Source organism: Corvus hawaiiensis, chromosome 2 (genome assembly GCF_020740725.1).
Source record: "Corvus hawaiiensis isolate bCorHaw1 chromosome 2, bCorHaw1.pri.cur, whole genome shotgun sequence".
NCBI classification, from domain to species: domain Eukaryota; kingdom Metazoa; phylum Chordata; class Aves; order Passeriformes; family Corvidae; genus Corvus; species Corvus hawaiiensis.
In genome coordinates, this window is record NC_063214.1 from 8,434,966 (window position 1) to 8,455,347 (window position 20,382).

At 35.9% G+C, this 20,382-nt stretch overlaps 1 long non-coding RNA gene across 2 annotated transcripts; it reads left to right on the forward strand.

Annotated features, from left to right (window-relative positions):
- The first annotated feature begins 516 nt into the window (after nt 1–516).
- Nucleotides 517–9,578, forward strand: LOC125321593. Of its 2 annotated transcripts, XR_007201605.1 has the most exons (5): nt 517–669; nt 4,582–4,677; nt 5,116–5,189; nt 5,783–5,827; nt 6,407–9,578. It is a non-coding gene; the product is annotated as an uncharacterized LOC125321593 (long non-coding RNA). The 2 variants fall into 2 exon arrangements; XR_007201604.1 differs by lacking the exon at nt 6,407–9,578 and having other exon boundaries at nt 5,783–5,894.
- Nucleotides 9,579–20,382: the final 10,804 nt, after the last annotated feature.

Consider the following 20,382-nt stretch of genomic DNA (forward strand, 5'->3'; position numbering starts at 1 on the left):
GAGGAAATTAGATTAAGAGAATCTTTCAAATGATATTGCATGTTATTTAGCTCTTGAGTACATGGTTTTTACAAGCACAGTTTTTCTCCACTGCTTCTCTTTAAATGTTTTCAGTCTCCAGCAGACCACAGTCAAAGGCAAGAGGAATGAATTGGTCACGAACAAGCTCTTGAGTGAGTGGGTTTCCCCTTAATGCAGCAAGTCCTAATGGTCTTGCAAGCCTGTGTGGCATTTGTGTATAACACATAATGTTATACATTATCCTAATAGTCTGAGTGCCATTAATATTCCACCTTAAGCACCAGTAATTACTATTCAAATGATATTTAGCCTAAAAGCAGCATCTGAGTATATTCCACCACCCCACCTTTCTCCCACACATCTCTGTCAAATGTCAGAAGTGATTAGAAGATGGATCATATGATTCTCTAGCTGTTCCTTAGAAAACTTTTCAAAACTCTTGTGAAATACAATAAGCAGAGCATTCCATTTGAATGTAGTGCAGTTCATCTTTCTGCTAAAGGAATAATTTCCAGGTTTAACAAAGGAAACTCAGTTTTCACAGGGATGTCATAAACCAGGGTGAGGTCGTTCTGCACTCCTGAGAAAATTAAGACATCTCCAATCAACCTATGTGCAAGGAAATCTGCTGAAAAATACTGATCTCAGGTATTAGTAATAATGGTGGGTGCTCTGAAGGACTAGAAGTCATGTGAAACTGGGGGAATAGGAATTTCTTGAAAAAAATGTTAATTGTTTTGTGTGTTTTTGATAGGGGATTTTTTTGTTGTTGTTTGGTTTGTTCTTTTAGAAAATCTCAGTTTTAAATACTAAGATTAGCCATAGGTTTGATTTTGGAAGTTCCCTTCCTCACTTCACACTAAACATAGTCTATCTAGATGACATATCTTCCTGCTGTATCTTATAAGTGATTCTTCTATGGATTCATATTTGTTCAGAGCTATGAAAGATAACTATCTCACTTTACAGCTGAAGTTAGTAGTTTCCTCAGTAACGGGAACATAAAAAACCCATAAGGGTCATGTTGGGAAATTGCTCACTTAATGATGTTAAGCGCTGAAATTTCACATCATTATAAAGAATTGTTAGGGCAGAGTTGTTTTGCAAGCAGCTACTTTCCTCTCTGATGTACTTGCTTTGCTTTGGGAATTAAAATTATCTTTGCATGTAACTCGTGGAAAGATGAATCACTGCATAGATCCCCTCTTGTAGACAGCAAATGAATATTGCAGAGGCATTTTATTCCATTATTGCTACTCTGTGCCGTGTCTACCATTTCACAAATACCTTTAAACTGAAGATCAGTCATAATATGTGTAAGATTTAGCATAAAGAGGAGTTAACATGTATATTTTCTGTGCTCCAGCAACAGACTGGCCCCTCTGGGATGTGTATTTACAAACAAATCCACTTTGCTGGCAGTTACCATTGCAATCAGTTAGCCCTGCAATCACTTCTTGGCTGCTGTAAAACTGTTTCTCAGGAAAATAATTTTAGTGAGATGGACTTGCCATAGCTACCTGGTTTCTAATGATCTTTAGTGACTGATGCTAGGTTTTATTTGTTGCAGGGAAAGGCTTGGATACCCACAATTCCTACAGACTTCAGCAGAAGTCAGTGAGAACACTTTATTTACCCTGGCAGTTGTGTTTGGGCAATGCCCTGATAAATAACACTTAAGTCATCAGGTAAACCTGAAACAAGATGAACTTTTGTTTTGTAGGCCTCTGAAAGTGCCCTTCGAGGACTTTTTGGGCTAAATGCATACTATCCTGTGGGCTTAGTCTCAGGACTTCACACCTGTAAATTCTGAGGGTTCTTTCCCTGGGACTGCTGCAGTGACTCAGTTTGAGCTGCTCAGGGATTTTGTGTACAGTCACTTTGAAGAATGTATTTTCTGCAAGTCAACTTACAAGGAACAGTAATTGACAGAATTTCCTTTGTTTGAACCCAAAGACACACATATAAATAAACTTATCAGTAATGTCCCTGTATATCTTCAAACTTTTAAGTATCCTTTAGGTTTTCTGTTGCAAAATACCTTTCCTGGCCTGTTTTGTTTCCCAGGTCCTGCCACTCTGTCCTTTCTAAGTCTTGAACATCCTAGTAAAAGATCTGTGCACCTCATGCCAGTGAGGGGAACTTGCAGCTTGTCAGAAAAAGGGACAAAATACAAAACGGTGATACAGAAAAATAATAGTTCCTCTCACTTATATATGACATTTTTTCCTTTGCATCCATCTTATAGTGCAAAACTAGTACTCCCCCAGCTCCAGATTCTGCTCAGCATGACATCATTTGATCCTTTGGTTAAAAATGTTCATTCATAACTGCATGTTTTGTAAATCTCACGTAAATTATTCTTGAATGAATGGTATGAACACTTTTCATTATATATTTACTTGAAGATAGTGAAAAATGCTTGAGAAATTTTCCATAAAGACTTATAATATTTTAGGCTTAATATCTAGCTGATTAAAAGCTGTGTGAAGAACACAGTGTAAATCTCTGATACAAAGGTAATTTTGATAAAACTTTTATTGGTTTTGAAGATCTTCTTTCATAAATAAGACAGATCCCAAGAGTTAGTATGCTCTACAGTAGCAATAGAGAGCCAAAGGTAGGAAATCCTTTGCATTCCTTTGTGTGAGTCCCATTATTTTATAGGTGTTTGTTCCATGCTTGTTCTGTGGTTGTGAAATTTAAAAAAAAGAAAAATAAACAAGCCCTGAGCATCTGTCTAGTCAAAAGACACAATAAAAATTTGGTTTTGGTTTTTTTTCGCTTTTTTTTTCCAAAGGAAATTTCAATATGAAAAGGTAAAAATCATGATTTAGTGTAATTTTGCTGGTCAAAATGAGAAAAAAAGATGTGAAGCCTGAATCAGAATCTGGCCTGCCCAAATCATATTCCTGCCTCCTAGCCACAGAGTATCTTTTCGTGTTTGTGATGTAGCTCTCTTATTAAATAGCACTTTTCTCTCTCCAGCATTGAGTCTTACATTATTGCTGACCACAATTTTCCTTCCAGATCTTTCTGTGCTGAATGAAGACAGTCTGCAGCCTGTCCACCATGGCTTATCATTTTTTCTTTCTAGATGTTAGTATCTTTATCAGCTAACAACCTTATTGAAACCCTTTCAGGCCAAGGCCAAGCAAAATGCTTTAGGGTTTGCAAATATAATGTATTTAAACTTAACTTCAATAATTTTGATGGAAATTATTTTGGAAGCATCAGTACAAGTGACTGAGTAGTTGCTTAGGAGTGGTTGGTAGCTTTGAGTGAGAAGATGATAATTCTTGGCCAGGATCAGGGACAATGACTTCAGCTGCAAATTTCTTGTTCTGCCCTGGAAATCATGTAAGTGATTTATATGGATGGTGCTGTACCCCCTCAGGATGAGTGTCTCACTGGCCTGTTGCCTTTCGTGTTTGTCATTTCTAAAGTGCCTGATTTTTTTTTTTAAAGCTCTACATTTGATTACATTGAAATGAACCCCCACATTTAAAGACTACTGGGTAGGGGATGCAGAAAAATCATTTTAAACTGCTGTTCTCCTACCACTAAACAGAATACTTAAGAAAGAAGAAATCCAGTAACATTTGTTTAATTTCCCAGCTGAAAGACAAACACTAGTAAATCACTGCCACTTGCATATTTACCCTCCTACAGTGTCAGGAGGGTCTTATAATGTGATTTTTCAAGCTGGGTCACTGTTCCACAAACGTTTTTTTCCCTTGCTTTAACAATATATTTCTCCAATAAACATTGTCAGAAATTTTAATTAAAGCAAATAACATCGACCACTGGCTAACAGATCTTGAATCTTTAGTAAATTACTTAACTTTATTATTGTTTGTAGGGACTTAAGAGGCAATGAAAATACCTCATTACAAGTGGGAACCTCCCAGAAATAGAGGGTTTGGGTTCAACACGTGCATGGTGCAAATAATAGCTATAAAACTGGAAGGAAGGTTTGCTTTTAGAAATATATTTTAAAGCCCAAATAAACCAACTAAAGTGTTATTTCTCTTATTAAACACTACACTAAAAAGAGCAAAGGAAAAAGTTCCCCTAGCTGGAAGTGTTATCAGACAGCACATCTTATGAAGATTAACTCAGTGAAAAGAATTCATAAATTTCTGACAGAAAATAAAATATTATGTAAAGAGAAAAACTAGGAATTACATCCTTACAAACAAACATTTTTACTCAAAGATCTGTATCCCTTACACTTGTTCTCTACAGATGTGTCCATCCTTCAGGACCACTCTCCATTGTAAATCCAGTAAGTGGCCTAAAGCCACAATATTGAACATTTTTTGTGATCATGATAACAATTTGACAATTAAACACTGGTTTAAATAACACTGTAAACCTATTGTTAAAGTAAAAAACAACAACAACAACAACAAAACCTGCTTGTTTTCTTTTTTTGCAGAGAGGGAAAGGATTAAAGGACCACTGCTCATTATAAGTATGTTCAGCGGAAATAATCTCACCTAACCTCACAGTTGTTGTTGTGGGATCCATAAATTTTTCTCTTTTCACTCTTTTAAGGGCTGATGCATTACCCATGAAAGTCGATGGAAGGTTATCAAGACTTAACAGGAATAATTTACCACAGCTAAACATCTGCTTTGTCTTCAGAGATATGTAAGCAATCAGTCATGTTTGAGTTTCATAATATGTTACATACTACTACGTGTGAGTCAATAAGAATTATGTGAGTATAGATTTTTTTATTTTTAAAATAATGTATTTTGTTAAATGTTGATGTAATAATTTGACCTGCATTTTGTTGGGTAATATGAAGAGAGGGTCATTTGTGTTATTTTGGGAACTATTGCAAGAAAAGAACTATGTAAAGTATTATTTTATGATGAAACATAGGAGGAATGTAATATACGCTCCTAAGGTCTCTATGAAAATTACTACAAATATTACTATAAAGTTTTAATCTTTTTTCAATACTGTCTCACTAAAAATTGTTTCCTTCACACCCCTTAAATAAGTAAGAGTTTGTTGATAAGCAAATTTTAAAAGATCTGCATTGTGAATCCTGAGTAACGCAGTGATTTCATTACTTCACAGCACCTGAAGTACTTTAAGAATGAGACATTTGCAGTTTCATATTTGTAGTGTAAGTTGCTGAGAAGAAAGAACAGGTAAGACCATTTATAAATCGAATCAGAGTTAAAGAATGAATCTTTTTGATTCTAACTTTTTAGAGGTAAAGGTGGCACCACAAATAGAAGCAGACTTTAGCCTGCTATTGTAACCTTTTATCAGAAATTATGTATAATGGTGCTTCAGGAAATGTTCATTCTGTGGTTAAGAAAATGGGGCAGATTTCCCTCTAATATTCCAGTCCATCTGGTAGAAAAGTTGCTGCCTCCTATTAAACTTAATGGCATTTTCAGAATAAGTTATTTGATAACAGAATAAGCCTGTCATAACTCTTTTTCTGGTAGCTTCTTCTGTCAAAATGCTACCTGAAGCATAAGGCTGGAAGATGAGTAATTTCTTAATATTAAATTGCTGAAATATACTGTATATTTGGTGCTCGTGTCATGGTTAGGCTCGAAAAATACTGTATGTGATTTTGTTTTTTCTTTTAATAAATGTAGTTGGGGCTGTATACAAATGCATTTACAAGGCCTGAGATATATACAACCCTTTCTGTAAAGAAGAAACAAGTGTGTATCATTGTATTTTTCCATCATGTATTTAAAGAGGGACTCCATTTTTCATTTTCTAGGTCAGTCAAAATGGGAGAAAAGAACTGAAGTGAACAATCTAGCAGGTGATGTAGTAATCTGCTATTTTAGTTGTATACATGTTGGTGCTACATAAATTGGATCTAAAAAATAAAAGACCAATCAAACAAAAATTCCTCGTTAAACTAAAATTCTTGTGTCTCTTTAGGGGAGAAACTGGCAACAATTAATGTGACAACTGCAGTCTCTCAAGTTATTCTATTCCTGATTTTCCTAATTATAGCAGCTAGGAGAAGTGGCATTAAATTAAATGGAAGTTAAGCTTGTGTATGAAAGAATTGCCTATTTTAACATAGCTCAGAAATTTTTAAGTTAAATTGCTCATAGATTAAGTATATACAAGGTACTGGTTCTTCCCTTTCTCACCTGATTTGCTGTTAAAGAAATCAATACAAAGAATCACTTTTTTTCTATAGATGTTATAGTTTTTTTTCAAGCTACATTTAGAAAGATATTTTCCTGTCGGAAACAGAACTCCTTTCTTAGACACAACAAAAATTCTTTTTTGGCCTCTCGGGATTGTATCTCCAACACTTGCAGTTATATTGTCCTACATGAGCATTTTTGTAGAGAAATGTAAAATTTTCCTCACTCTTTTTCAGCAGATGTTAACCTCTGCAGTCTGGGAATATTATTCGTTCATCTATGTCACCTTTGAACTGACAGGTTCAAAGTCCTTTTAAACTTTCAATTGCAGAAAAATTTTGCAAAGCAGAGAAAAGGAGTATATAACTTCACTTTTAACCAGTGTTATATAGGAGTTATTTAATTGAGGTATTGAAGTAGAAAGCCATATCCAGTTTGAAACTTGGCTGTGAATTTGGATAGACAGACTGCAAGTATGAAGTTTAGAGACACAAGGACTCTCTAGACTGAGAACCTCATAAAAAAATAAGGGATTTATTTGCCTCAGTTTTGGGATCTCTGATGAATATTAAAAGAAATTGACTACTGGAAGACAGACAACAAGAATCAGGTCCCATTATGGCTCTTCATACAGAGTATGGAAAATTAAGGCATCCAGACTGGATAAATACATGTGAAGTTTTGTGTCAGTGTCCTTGCTCTGAAGAAAATCCAGATGGCATCAATAGGCGAGTTGGCAGACTTCAGACCCTTTGAAAAGAAATATAGGCATGAAGAAGTCATACAGGGACTTCAAAAGAAAGACAAACTTTTGAAAATGGAAATCTATGAACAATTCAATAATTTCACAAATTATGTAATCTTAAGTACTTCTGCAGCTCCTTCAAAAGATGTTGTCCTCATATTGCCTCCCAAACCTGTCTAGAAAAAAGCTCAATGCTGGAACAGGGATGTCTATGGATTCAGTGCATGCTCTCTGTTATTATGAGTTTTTCTCTTTCATGTACCAGCACATTCCAGTTTCTTTGATTTGAAGATGTCTTAGAGTGATTCCTCTTGTGACAGCTGGAATAGTTTGGTGTTTCAGCTGATAGCTGCTATCTGGATAGAAGCTTGAAATTACAAAAGTATCATAATACATGAATTAGATAAGTGTTCTGATTACCTATAATTTCCATATATGTTATCTAATCAGAGCAAATCTAAACAGAACATCCTTTCATTCTGAATAAACATTTCTAGTTTAGAGAAGGGTGACCAGTCTTGTAAGTCTATATTTAGGGAATGAATTTGTACCAAAACACAGCTGGTTATTGAAATTTGCTTAAGTAGAAAGTTTCAAAGCTGATGTTTGTTAGCATGGCTTAGTTGTTTAGGGGGTTTTGTGTGTCTTTCTCTTCAGACATATTGCCTAAGTATTTGCATTTTAGCTTTGAAAATTGTACGAAAAAATATTGTTTAAAGATAATAGCAATAAAATGGACAGTTTTCAAACCATGGAACAAAGGAAACGCAGATGAAAATTACTGTAATATGTGTGAGGAGAGAAATTCTAGTTTATGGAAATACAGTTGAATGATGTTTACCCAACCCACTGAAATAGAAAAAGCAAGAAGTTGCAGCATACAAAGCCTATCATTATAATTCACTTAAAGACTGTGTCATCAGTTTGCTAGTATAGAAATCCTACCATTTTGGTTTGTGCAGTTACATGTGTGAAACTGTCCTTTAGCCCTGGAGCAGCTTTCCCCCCGCTGTGCAAAGTGCTGATGCAGGCTCTCTCCCCTCTTCCACAAAAAGACAAGATGTTATAGGAGACAGAGCTGTCTTTTGTGGTTAATTTATATACCCCCTGTTTTTTGGAATCTTTCCTTATAAAGGAATATTGTATTGTAAATATTTCTATAATTTTCAAGGGTAAAAATAACATAAAATTAAGCCAAAGTAGGTGGATGATTTGGCTTTAACCAGGAAAGCCTAAATTCAGTAAATACCAATGATCTACTTGAATATATCATATTGATACAGACTTTACATTTTTGTGAGAGTCTTACATAGCAGTATAAAAGCTCTGTGCATGTTTATTATTTGTGAATATACAATAAATTAAGTTTAGAGGGGGATTTCTACATGTGAATACACATATTTGTTTTATTAATGGCTATGTTGTGATGTATAGTAGATATCTATCTTCTGTTTTTACAAAAAGTGCACTTTCAGCTTCTAAATCTTAAATTAAACTGCCACAGACTAATAAAAAAAGAAATAAAGTCTACTGAAATAAATTGCCTCTGAAATAGATTTAAACTTTGCAAGAATTATCAGCCTCTTACATCTAGCGGGGAAGGCAAAATATGAAGGAACTATTAAATTCACATCTCAGCGATTAAAAAACTCCATTTCTGTATCTGTGGTACATGAGATTGCAGCACTCTGAGATGTCTGTAAAACCAAGGAATCTGTAATGATGACTAAGGGAATTAGGGAACAGATTAAGGGCTAGATTGCTTACCAGAGGGGCTAAAGGGTTCACAGTTACTCAGACATACATATTCCCCCAAGTTGTCCTGTAAGTGAATGCTCCTCATTGGAACTAAGGGTGGCTGAAGCTGTTCTTCAAGATATATAACAGAAAAACTAGGCATATTCCACGTGTAGTTATGTTTGAAAGTCCATAACAGAGGAGGAAGGGAAGGGAGGAAATGAAGAAAATTTAGTTGGCTGATAGTCTCTAAGTAGGCTGAGTAAACCTCAAAGTGGAAACCAAGGAAAAATAATGACCAAAATAAAGAAAGCGAAACAAACCAATATTTTGCTTACTTATTAGCAAGTAACAGGTTTATTTAGAAAATAGACATTCCAGAAGAAAAATAGAAGCATAATTTTTGGGGATAATCTACCAAAGATAAGAATGGACCTTTACAAGACAATTACCAAATAACTGCAGGACTAGAAAACAAACACATAGGCTCCTAATGAGACATACACAGAAAAGACAGCATCAAGAAAAGGCAATATTAAATTAAGAGACTCCTGGAAGCAGAGTAGATTGCAATAAATTCACACTGAATATCATATTCTCAAGAAAATCTAGGCTAGTGTGCCTCTCCATCTCTTCCTATGTTGCTGATGATTTGAGCTCAGGCAGCAGTTTCTCAGCCCAACTAATAATTAAGGAGGAAGAGAAGCAGTAGAGAAACATTAGATACTCTTTAATCAAACATTAATGGTATATAATAGACACTTACCTCCAATTTGGAGTCACAGATTTGAGGTGTGGGCTGTTCATTGGATAAGGAATTGGCTGGATGGATGCAGCCACTGAGTTGTGGTCAGTGTCTCTATGCCCAGTTAGAGACTGGACAGCCCCTCAGGGCTCTGTCTTGGGATCTTATAGCAGCTTTCCAGTACCTAAAGGGGGCTTATAAAAAAAGGAGAGTGACTTTTTACATGGGCACGTCATATTAGGACAAGGGAGAATGGTTTCAAACTAAACCAGGAGATATTTGGATTAGATATTAGGAAGAAATTCTTTCCTGTGTGGGTGGTGGAGACCTTTCCAACCCAAGACATTTTATGATTATTGCAGTATGCATGAGTTTTGTTTGCCTGTAATTTCTCAGAATAACAGCAACCTGAGCTACAAATTAAATTAAAAAAAAAAAAAAAAGTAGTGGAACTCTCCTAACTCAGTGGATTTTATTTTCCCTGTTTTGCCTGAAATGTGCTATGGTGAAATGAACTAGCAAAAATGAGGCTTAGAAACAGAGCCTTGCTGCCATAACCAAGTTTTTTACAGGTGAAAGAATTATAAAGCAGTCATCTGCTTTGCAGTTGTGATTATTATTACTGAGAACAAAACCCACAGCTCTCCTTTTGATCCTAGTCACTGTTATCCATTACATGTTCCTTTCTTATAAAGACAACAGAATAAAAATTCAAACCTCTTTTGAAATCCACACAGTGGAAAGGCAGCAGCATTCCTATTTTTAGTCACAGTTAACAAGGAGAATACAAAATCCTCCAGTAAATTCTGCATGGCAAATAGCATTTGCAAGTGCACTTCCTATCTTTCCTTTATTATCTTTGCTGGAAGTGCAAATGTTGCAAATAGAGAGTGACTAAAATTAATTCAACAGTGTTAAATGATATAAGTATATAAGCCTTTATGAATATTATAGGAATAGTTATGTAATAATGTCTGTTATTTTAATAATATCAGTATAATCAATATTTAGAAATAATTCCTAATAGTATAAATATATAAACCAATTATTTTTATCTTTTGGAGTGTGAAACTCCATTAATTCACTCTCATGCCTCCTCTTTTTACATCATTGTTTTTATGAATGAGGAACTTTGGTTGAAAAAGAGGCAATTAGTAAAGGCTGCCCCCTGAGGTCCAGTGCAGGAGAACATGGCCATTTACTCAAACATCTGAGTCAGGAATACTCAGATGCAACACTCTGAGGCTATTCCCATTTCAGAAAGTCTAATCATGATCTGAAGTGTTTGTGTGTTGGATTTAATGATCATTAAACTCCAATGACTTCTCCTTGTTAGCTAATCATGTAGGTTATGTCTACACTAAAAATATTCACAGCTGTGTGCCCAGGTTGCATCACCATCAAGGTGCAAATACTGTTTTTCTCACAAGTGGAAAGGTCTAAAAGGTGAAGGCCTAATACAACTGGACTTTGGAGTTCCTCTCAGATTCAAAGGAGATGAGCTTTGTGAGGGCTTCAGTTGGTCTTCTTATAAAAATAAAAACCTGTCTCAATTTGCTGTGGGAGCAGAAAATTATATAAAAAAAAAAAAGTTAATCTCACTTGTGGGCTTTTTCCAGCATGAGCAGTTAAAGCAGGTAATTCAGGCTGCTTAAAAATTCATTTACATATAATTACCTTGAGCAACTCTGTTCTCAGTGGTACAAGGTTGTTATCTGGCATATGTGAAATGAAATTCAAATCCCTGATCTGTCTAACTTATCATATACCAAAAGACTGTGCTCTAAATTTAAACACTTTCAACAGAATCATTGCATAATTGAGTTTGTAGGTGGCCACTGGGGGTCACTTTGTCAATCCCCCTCCAAAGAACATGGCTAATTTTGGACTTAGATCCAACACTCAAGCTAGAGAGAGTGGTCCAAGCCTCGTCCAGTTGAGTTGTGAAAATCTCCGAGGGTGGAGAACACACAGATTCTCTAGCCAGCCTGTTCCACTGCTCTGCTGGAACCCATAAGGAGAAATGTCTTTTTATATAGTGTCAGTGCGTAGTTGTGCCTGTTGCCTCTTCACTGTGCACCCCTGAGAAAAGCCTGGCTCTATCTTCTCCATGACAGTGTCAGAGACTGAAAATAGTTCATGCCTCAAACATTGATATAAAGTTTTTCTCCTTATAAAGAAGCTACAACCAAAGAAGCTTCCCTGAAGAGTCGGACTTTGAACTGAAAGTCACACTGCTGATTAGATAAAGGGAAATGCATTGTTCAATCATCTCAGGCTGAGGGAAAGGTGTGCATCCACAAAAGGCCAAAGCCACCAGCTGCAACTATCCCAGGCTGAGTTTGGGGTGAGGGGAGAGCACAGCTCACAGAAGCCAGGTTTACACAGACTCTCCCTGAACCGAGGGGGGAGGAGGAGGTTTTGGGTGCACGGTGCAACCTCTGGTGAGAGCCAATAAACACCCATCCTCCATTACACAAACTGGCCCAGCTGTGGAACCCCCAACCCCACAGGGCACATCCATGGGACTTTCCTGTGAGAGACAGCCAAGAGGGAGTCACAATCCATCAAAGACCCCTCAAAGTGCTCCCCAGAGGCTTGGCACTACCAGATGCAACAGATCCAGAGTCGGCAGTGAGAGACTGCCCCCCTCCCCCAGGGGGACATGCCTGGACATTGCTACCTGGCTCGAGGGTATATAAACCCATCCGATTCTGTGCTTTCTGGGGGGACCTTCACCACCAAGAACACCAGCTGGAGAGGATCAGCGGAACATGGTGGGGATCCACGGAGCGGTGATATTTTCCTTATTCTGTCCACTCTCTTTCTGTCCCCCCCACCTATTTTCTATCCTATTTTCTTTCTTTTTTCTCTCTTTCTCTCATATTTACTATCAAATAAAACCCATACTATTGACTGGTCTCATTTGCACCTTAATTCGGGCAGAGGTATTTCTAAGAACCACAATAACTGGATCCTGACAGACAGCCACCCTGTGAGTGGTGAGAGACTGTAGAGACGCTCTGTTAGCTTTTCCTTCCTCACATTAGGCAAAGTCAATATTTCCAGTATGTTCCCCAGAGCCATTGCTGTGGCTGTTGTCCGGACTCTCCCCAGTTTGTTCAGCTTGAAGATGAGCATGTTCTGGTTGAAAATGTCCCTGCTCATTTTTACAGGGTTGAACTTGATGACTTTTTAAGATGTTTTCCTACCGAAACTGTTCTATGATTCTACAAACTCTCTGTCCCACTGAACAGGCTGCTCATCAACAACCAACATACAGATTTTCCAGAAGCAGCAGTAATTATAGAATAGAGCATTTTAGAGTTAATTTGAAAACAAAACAAAGAAAAACCCAAACAACACAACAAAACAAACAAGGAAAACCCCAGACCAATCTCCTTTGTTTATAATCTGAAAGAAAAGGGTTTTTCAGAAGATCCAAGGCCATTCATTTCTATGGAATTTTTAACTAGGCCACCCTTGTCCGATCCCCCAGAACAGTGCTATCCAGCTCCATACTATTTGGGATTCAAAAGGAGCTTTACAAAGGATGTAATTTGTCTCGGCTTTTTCAAACTCCAGAAATCAATCAAACTGAACCTTTGGTGTATTCTGAGCACATTAGTACAGAAAAGCATATGCTCCAGTAAGCTTATTATGCAAGTGGGTTATGAATAAATTTCAAACAGTGTTGTTTATTTAGGTTTTTAATACAACGTTAGTCATGACAAGGTTAGTCATGAGACATCCAGCTCACCATTTTTTTCATGGACAAAGAATAAAACCATGCCATTTACATTTATTACAAAACATGTAACCTAAAGAAATGCTCTTCAGTCACCAGTTTGAGAGTAAATTGAGAGTAAAGACTACTGTGAACCAAAAGTATGAAGTATTGACCCATCCCTGAAAATGTGGAAGATATGACTAAGTGAATATAAGGTAAGTAATAATGGTGATCATGTTGTCAAATTAAAGCTTTAGAGCACTTACTTTCCCATATTGGCTCTATTACCAGTTATATGCAGTCAGGGCCAAAGAAAGCAGGTCTACTCCTTTATTTTCCTTCCCTTGTGACTCCATGGGTTATGCTACACCTGTGGGTAATTTATCTGTATTGCCCATTAGCAAGGAAAATGGACAAAATCAAACAAACTGTGACACATGACACATAATACACATATATTCTATGAAGTGTAGTCACCATACTATATTTTAGGCTGACAGCTTATGTAGACATTTTGTTGCTTCTCTATGATGGCAATAAATCCTGTGAATTGAAATAAATTGGAATTAATGTTTTCCAGTTGTTTTCACCACAAGTTGGAGGATCATACTGATGCAAATCCATCCAGCTGTAACATGGATAAACATCTATATTACATTGAATATGTTTGTGTTTATTAGTACTGAAGGTGGAAGAAAAATGCGAGCACAGGGCAATGGTCAACACCTAAATTATATTTTAAGAAATCTGCTCTATTTTCTTTTATCCCATTCTTTTCACTTTTTCCATCAAAATTCTTAATATTTCCTTTCAAGGAGACAAAGAATAAGACAGATGCTCAGAATACATGGATGAAAGAACTGGTCTCATAAGCAACAAGAGCCTAGAAACACCTCTTGAATTTTCTCTTTCATTTCTACACTTGTGAGTCCGTTTGTAAACACAGCTGTATGTCGAAACTGGAACGTCCAGTCAGTCTACTCCTCAGGTTGGAGGCATTTAGCAACCTGTTATTTCTGACTGTCCAGCTATCAGGAGCTTTCTAGATAATATGATCTCTAATGCTTGCCATTGTTTTAGATTTACCTTCAGAGTTGTATGGAAGAAAAAGTGGAATCATGTGACAGATATTCTTGTACATCGTTTGTAATCCAGCCTTTTTCCTTCCTTTTCCTTTTCCTTTTCCTTTTCCTTTTTCCTTTTCCTTTTCCTTTTCCTTTTCCTTTTCCTTTTCCTTTTCCTTTTCCTTTTTCCTTTTCCTTTTCCTCTTTTCCTTTCCCTTTTCCTTTCCCTTTTCCTTTTTCCTTTTCCTTTTCATTTTTGCCTTTTTTCCTTTTCCTCTTTGCCTTTTTTCCTTTTCCTTTTCCTTTTCCTTTTCTTTCTTTTTCTTTTTCTTTTTCTTTTTCTTTTTCTTTTTCTTTTTCTTTTTCTTTTTCTCTTTCTCTTTCTCTTTTTCTCTGTATCTCTGCGTATGTCTTTTGGTTTATTTTTTTTCTTTAACAAACAGGCATTAAATGCTGATATAGAAGCAATGGGGAAAACTCACACAGGTCACCAAAAACACTTTTATGGTCACTCATGTTTGTACTGAGGGACCCCCCCCCCCAAGCAGATAAAATGAAACAATCTGTATTTTGACAGAGAGAGGAGTACCAACACAATTGTCTTCTGGAACTCTCCCTGGGCTTTTCTTGTATATCAGGCCCCTCCTTAAAAATTTTTAATGCATTTTATGGGCTTAGACTTCCTCAAATTTATTTCAGTACAATTGCACAAAGCTGAATAAGAAGATTGGTAGTCAAATAGGTTTTTGTAAGTTCTTGGATAGAATTTTTCAGAAGAGGTCTAACCTTACTGATGGTCTAAGGATATGTTTAAAGAAAAGAAGCATTAATCTTAAGTACAATTAAAGTATATTTAAATTAGATAGAAATAATGTGTTCCATCAGACCAAAGAGCAACAATGAGAAAAAAACAAACTAATAAAACAAAATACATATTTTGAAAGAAAGTCAGTTAGGAAGGCAAAGACTTGAGTGCATTAATTTAGCTCAAGTGTCACTCAATTCTTTTTTACATAAATACCAGTGAAATAGGAAAGTTAGTGTTTCATGTCTCAGGTTGTTTCATACAAGGTGAAGGAGAGACAGGGTCCAGTATAGCATTTAATCTGGACTCTCTAATACCATGTGTCTAACTCCTTAACCTCTTGCTGTCAATGAATACCTGTTGGAATTTACTGTACCATAGGATAGGTTAAAAATTTCCATATATTAAAAGCATACATTAATGTCAGAGGCTGATAATCTTAATTTTATGTAATTTTATTTCATTATGAATTTAAGATTTACACAGCTAGTGAGGAGAACTCTACTTAGCCCACACAGTGCACCTTTGGGACTGTTCCAGATGAAGATTCCTATGAATTTCCTCCACAATGACTGCCAGCAGGGTCTGCCAAGGCTCTTTCTTCTGGAAATGGTGTGTTCCTTGCATCATTTGTAAGCATTAGCTGTAAATATGTTGATTTATTAGCAAAATATTGTTTTAGACCAAGAATCAGGGTCTTATATTAAGCTGACCTGACCTTTTGGGAAACTGGAGGGAAACAATAACTTCCACCATCCTGCAAATAGGTACTCAGAAGCATGCCTAAAAACATTGTCAAAATGATATTTCAGTAAAGTTTCAAAGGAATACCTTTTTTTTCTCATTTCTTGATTAAAATAGATTATTGAAATGTTAATATAGTAAAGAGCTTAGTTTTTATTAAACCTAATGCTATAATCACTTGGCCAATTCAAGAACTAAATTAATATCTGATAAAAATTCAAACACACAGATTGAGTTAGTGCTAAGATATATCTGAATTCTGTAAAAAGCCTATGTGAGCTTTACACAATCCACAGAAAATACAATGGTCAATTTAAGAAGAAATTCTGTTGCTAGGAAACAAGAACTGCAAGGAACCCTAATAATGTTTCCTCATTTTAAATAGCAAATGGGTTAAGAAATAGTAACCATGGATTACCAAGAAATAAACACAGGTAAGTCAGTGGGTGTATTTGTGTAAATGCATGGAAAATTCAACACAAACATAAAACATTTGGATCAATCTCTCTTTTATCCTCACAGCAAATGCATATGTAAGTAAGCAAAGAGTAGATACATAAGTAAACAAAGAATAGGTAGTAGATCCAGACACATGTATTGAATCTGTATTTTGGCTTACATTATACCTGACTTTAGCATCTGCAAAAATATTATGGAAATGCAAGTGTTTCTGGTACACTAAGCTGACCACAGTTTCATATAAAATATAACAAAAAATGAGAAGAAAACAAATGTGATATTACCTATTATGAACGTGGAAATGTAGAACTAAATTTAACTACCAAAATTAGACATTCATCAAAAAGGTTAATTGCCTACACAGTATTCAACATTTCACAGGAAATCAGAAAGGCAGCTGAAAGAAAAAAACAATAAGTATTGCTAAACCACCTCAGAAAAATGTTATTTTTTCATGACTTGATACTCTTTTGCTCTCATTTTCCTTCCTTTAAACCCATTCAAAACTCTTCCAGAAAGCATTAGATTTTTAATACAATTTCTTCTAAAGCCCTTTTTTTTTTCCCCCACTGTCTCTAAAACTTGTCTCAGCTTTAGAAGTGTATCTCAGATTAACTATAGTAATTCATTTGTTCAAACCTGTCTTCTCAATACTAGGTCTCAGCTCTCATTCTTTCATTTTTTTTCTAACACTTGGTTTTGCTGCTGTGGTCCCCAAGAGGTGATTAGAGAGAATTCTCCTAAATGAAACGTTGACAAACTATGGGTCCAAAATCTAAAACCTTTGATTGTGTCCATGGAAAACTTTTAACAGTGAATGGAATAAAATACATCACGAAAAAACCCTTACTTTTTTACTGTGGCTCTCTGATGATGGACATTTGTGCAATTTTTTCCCACTAAATATCTAGTTTGTGGGGCTAAAGGAATTACACAATAGACTGAATATATGGCCTGATCCTATCTCTTTGATTCCAGGTGGAAATTTTTTAACCTTTTGGTAACTGGTATTTCACTTATTTTTCAAAAATTATCCAGAGTTGTATCAGTTATACACTAGATCACACAGCTCCAGATGTAGAGAAGGGAAGTTTCAGTCCCAGAACTGATTCAGGTTACAAAGTTTGGGATTAAATGTCTGGATCAAAAAAGACAGTGAAGATTTGAACTTGGGTCTTTTAATTCCCTGAATAATATTTTATCAATCAGATTTTAAGTACTCAGTAGCACCTCCTTGTTTTTTTTTTTTTCCTGTGGGGAAACCCGTAAGAGTATCCAGCATAGCCTTCAGCATTCTGATGAAGAGGGGTGGGGAGGAGATATTTGGTGCAGTTCAGGGAATTTCTCACTTGTATCGTGGTTTGAGAAGCTTCCAAATATTTCCCAGGATTCAGAGCCTAGAGAAGGAGAGGTGAGCACGTGATGAGAGGAGATGAAAGGCAATAGAGAGCCACTCATTTATGCTCCTTTTGTTGCAATCTGGGCACAGTGCAAGGTGTGTCTTGTGCTAAATTTAAACTCAGCATAGCCTTTAAAGTGGAAGTCCTCTTTCACTCCAACAAACTGAACCAAAATATTTTTGAGTGTTCTGTTTGTTTAAAACTCTGTTTTACTTTTAAAATGGAGGATGTAGTAAATGGTTGCCCCACAAATGCAAACTGTATAACCTTTGTAAATTATTCCTCTTTGAATTCTGAGATTCTCTTTCTACCTTTTTTGTAGATACACAGGTTCATCAAGGACCAGGTAGTATCATTTCCCCTTAGGCAAGCTCTACTACAGAGGTTGTGGATACTTCTTAGTTCTCTGATCTTGCCACTGATTCCTACAATGATGACACTTATTAATATTTATGTCCTGTCCAGTGAGACAACTTGCTTTTTTAGGAAAGACCATTGTGGTGAATAATCATTATTCATCAGTGCAGTAATTCACATCCCTGGTCTCTGAAGTTCAAGAGAAGAATTGAAGGTTGGGCAGCAGAGGTGGTGTTAGCCTGAGGGAGTTTATTGACTTAAAAGATATAGACAGTTCCCATTTAAAGGGGAACTTATTCCTATGAAACCTAATTTTACTAATATGTCTGAGGTCAGACCACAGGTATTTGGTCGGTTTGCATTTATGGCCTTCTTCTGACAACCTCATGTGAATCCCCAGTGAGAAAAGCATAGGCTGTAAGTGTAAAACCACCAAAGCTCTAAAGCAATTGATTAATAATTTACATGAGAGTTTATTTTGATTTGGTCTTACCTCATTTTTTCCCCTATTGACTGCTGCACCTGACATTTGTTCTACATTGTAATTTGTGAGAAAGGCTCTCAGTAATGTCCATACCACATACTTAAGTTGTAAATTTTAAGAGAAATATAGAATTTTTTTTTTAATTAGCAGAAGAGTGAATGAAGAGAACAGTACCTACTGACTTAGTCACGTGTGTTATAGGAGTATACTGTTTGCAACACTATTTACTCTGAAAGCAAACAAGCAGAAGGATTTCACTGAAAATCAGTATTTTGAGAAACTGTCTGTTTGTAAATGTTGATGGCACAACTCACTGTCTTCTTCCTATGGACTGTGATGATGTCACAGGAGCTAAAATCTCCAGGAAGCTGATCATGAGTATGAAAGAAAATAAAAGACTATTTGCATGTAAGACTTCCTAAATCCATCGTGTGAACAAATTTAGTCTATATGATTTTTGAAATGCAGTTCCTTCTACTTAATGCAACTGGTGAGTAGGTCAGGCTTTGTATGAAAATAAATTTAAAGGAGGGTGAGATAAAGAAGATAAATCCAATGCTGCTTTATACACTGTCAGAACAGTTGATGAAACTGAAACAGAATACAATTCAAATTGAAAAAAATAATCCATGGCACGAAACATTTAATTAGCCTGTCAGAGTTGCTGCTGTGAAAGTTTATTACAGAAGTTTAGGGAGGTTCTCACAAAGAGAACTTTTACATGGATATGGAAAACATATATTCTAGAAATGATAGAAAGAGTCTAATTTCAACTGTCTCATAAGATAGTGGATAAGTAAAAACCAGGATGAAATTTTCCCCTTCAATTGTTGTCCACTACCAGATTTTTGGCAACATTTTATTGTTTAAAAAAAAAATTAAAAAAAATCAATTATATGCTAGTCTTATCACCTGAATAATCTAAGTACCCATTTAAAAAATTCAATTTAGCTAAATCACTTTCTTCACAGCAAAAATATGTACACAGCAAGAAGAGCAAAATTTGCACCTAAATTATCAAATTGAATCTCTCAAAATTACTATGTTTCTATAGAACTGGCTAAAAATAATGTCTTTTGCCTTAGAGCAATTGAGTACTTGGAACAAGGCATTAATTTTTTCTTGGTAAGTATATACTTAAGTAAGATCCAAAATGCAATTGAAAAGGTTCTTAGTCTTTTGAAGTTGAATCTGTCAGACCATTTTATGGTTTTGCTGTCTCCCTTTTTTCAGAAAACCAAAAGACAGTAGCAATAATTTTATGAGGCTCTAGGCAAATAGAGCCTCATAAAGAGGCCTCATGAGAACATCTCTTCCTTCTGCAATCCCAGGGATACACATGACAAAAATCATGTTTGAATATGAAGCTAGATTCTAACTTGCACTCTGGTTTGCTGTGGCAGCAGAGCAAAGCGTTGATCTAAGTGGTCAGTTTATTCAAAGGTTAAAACTGTAAATACATGCAGTGTCATATTTTCTGTTGTTTAACAATGTTACCTTTTGGCCCTTTACACAGAACTGTGTAATTCTGGTGAATAAATAGAGGTCGTGGGCCTTCAGACAACACAGTTCAGCTAGCACAGTGAGTAGAGCTAGAAATCTTGCAGCACAGCTTTGGTATACATGGTTTGATGGAAGCATTGGCTTGTACTTGAACTTCCAGTTTTGAGTAATTCCCATGTATTCATAGAACTGGAAAAAGTGACTGAATGACCTTTTTGGTTTGGGGGTGTTCTGTGAAACATTCAGGTTTGTATTCATTTGAACTACTCTTAAGTTACTGAAAAAGGTCCTACTTCAAAGATTGAAGTAAGTGGAAAAATGGTCATCTACAATGTGATAACTCAGATTTGATCAGCTTGCCTGATTCTGCAGGCGAGCTGGTCTAGAAATTAAGACCACTATACATAGCACAGGCAAAATTCTCTCTGTTAAAATTCCTGCC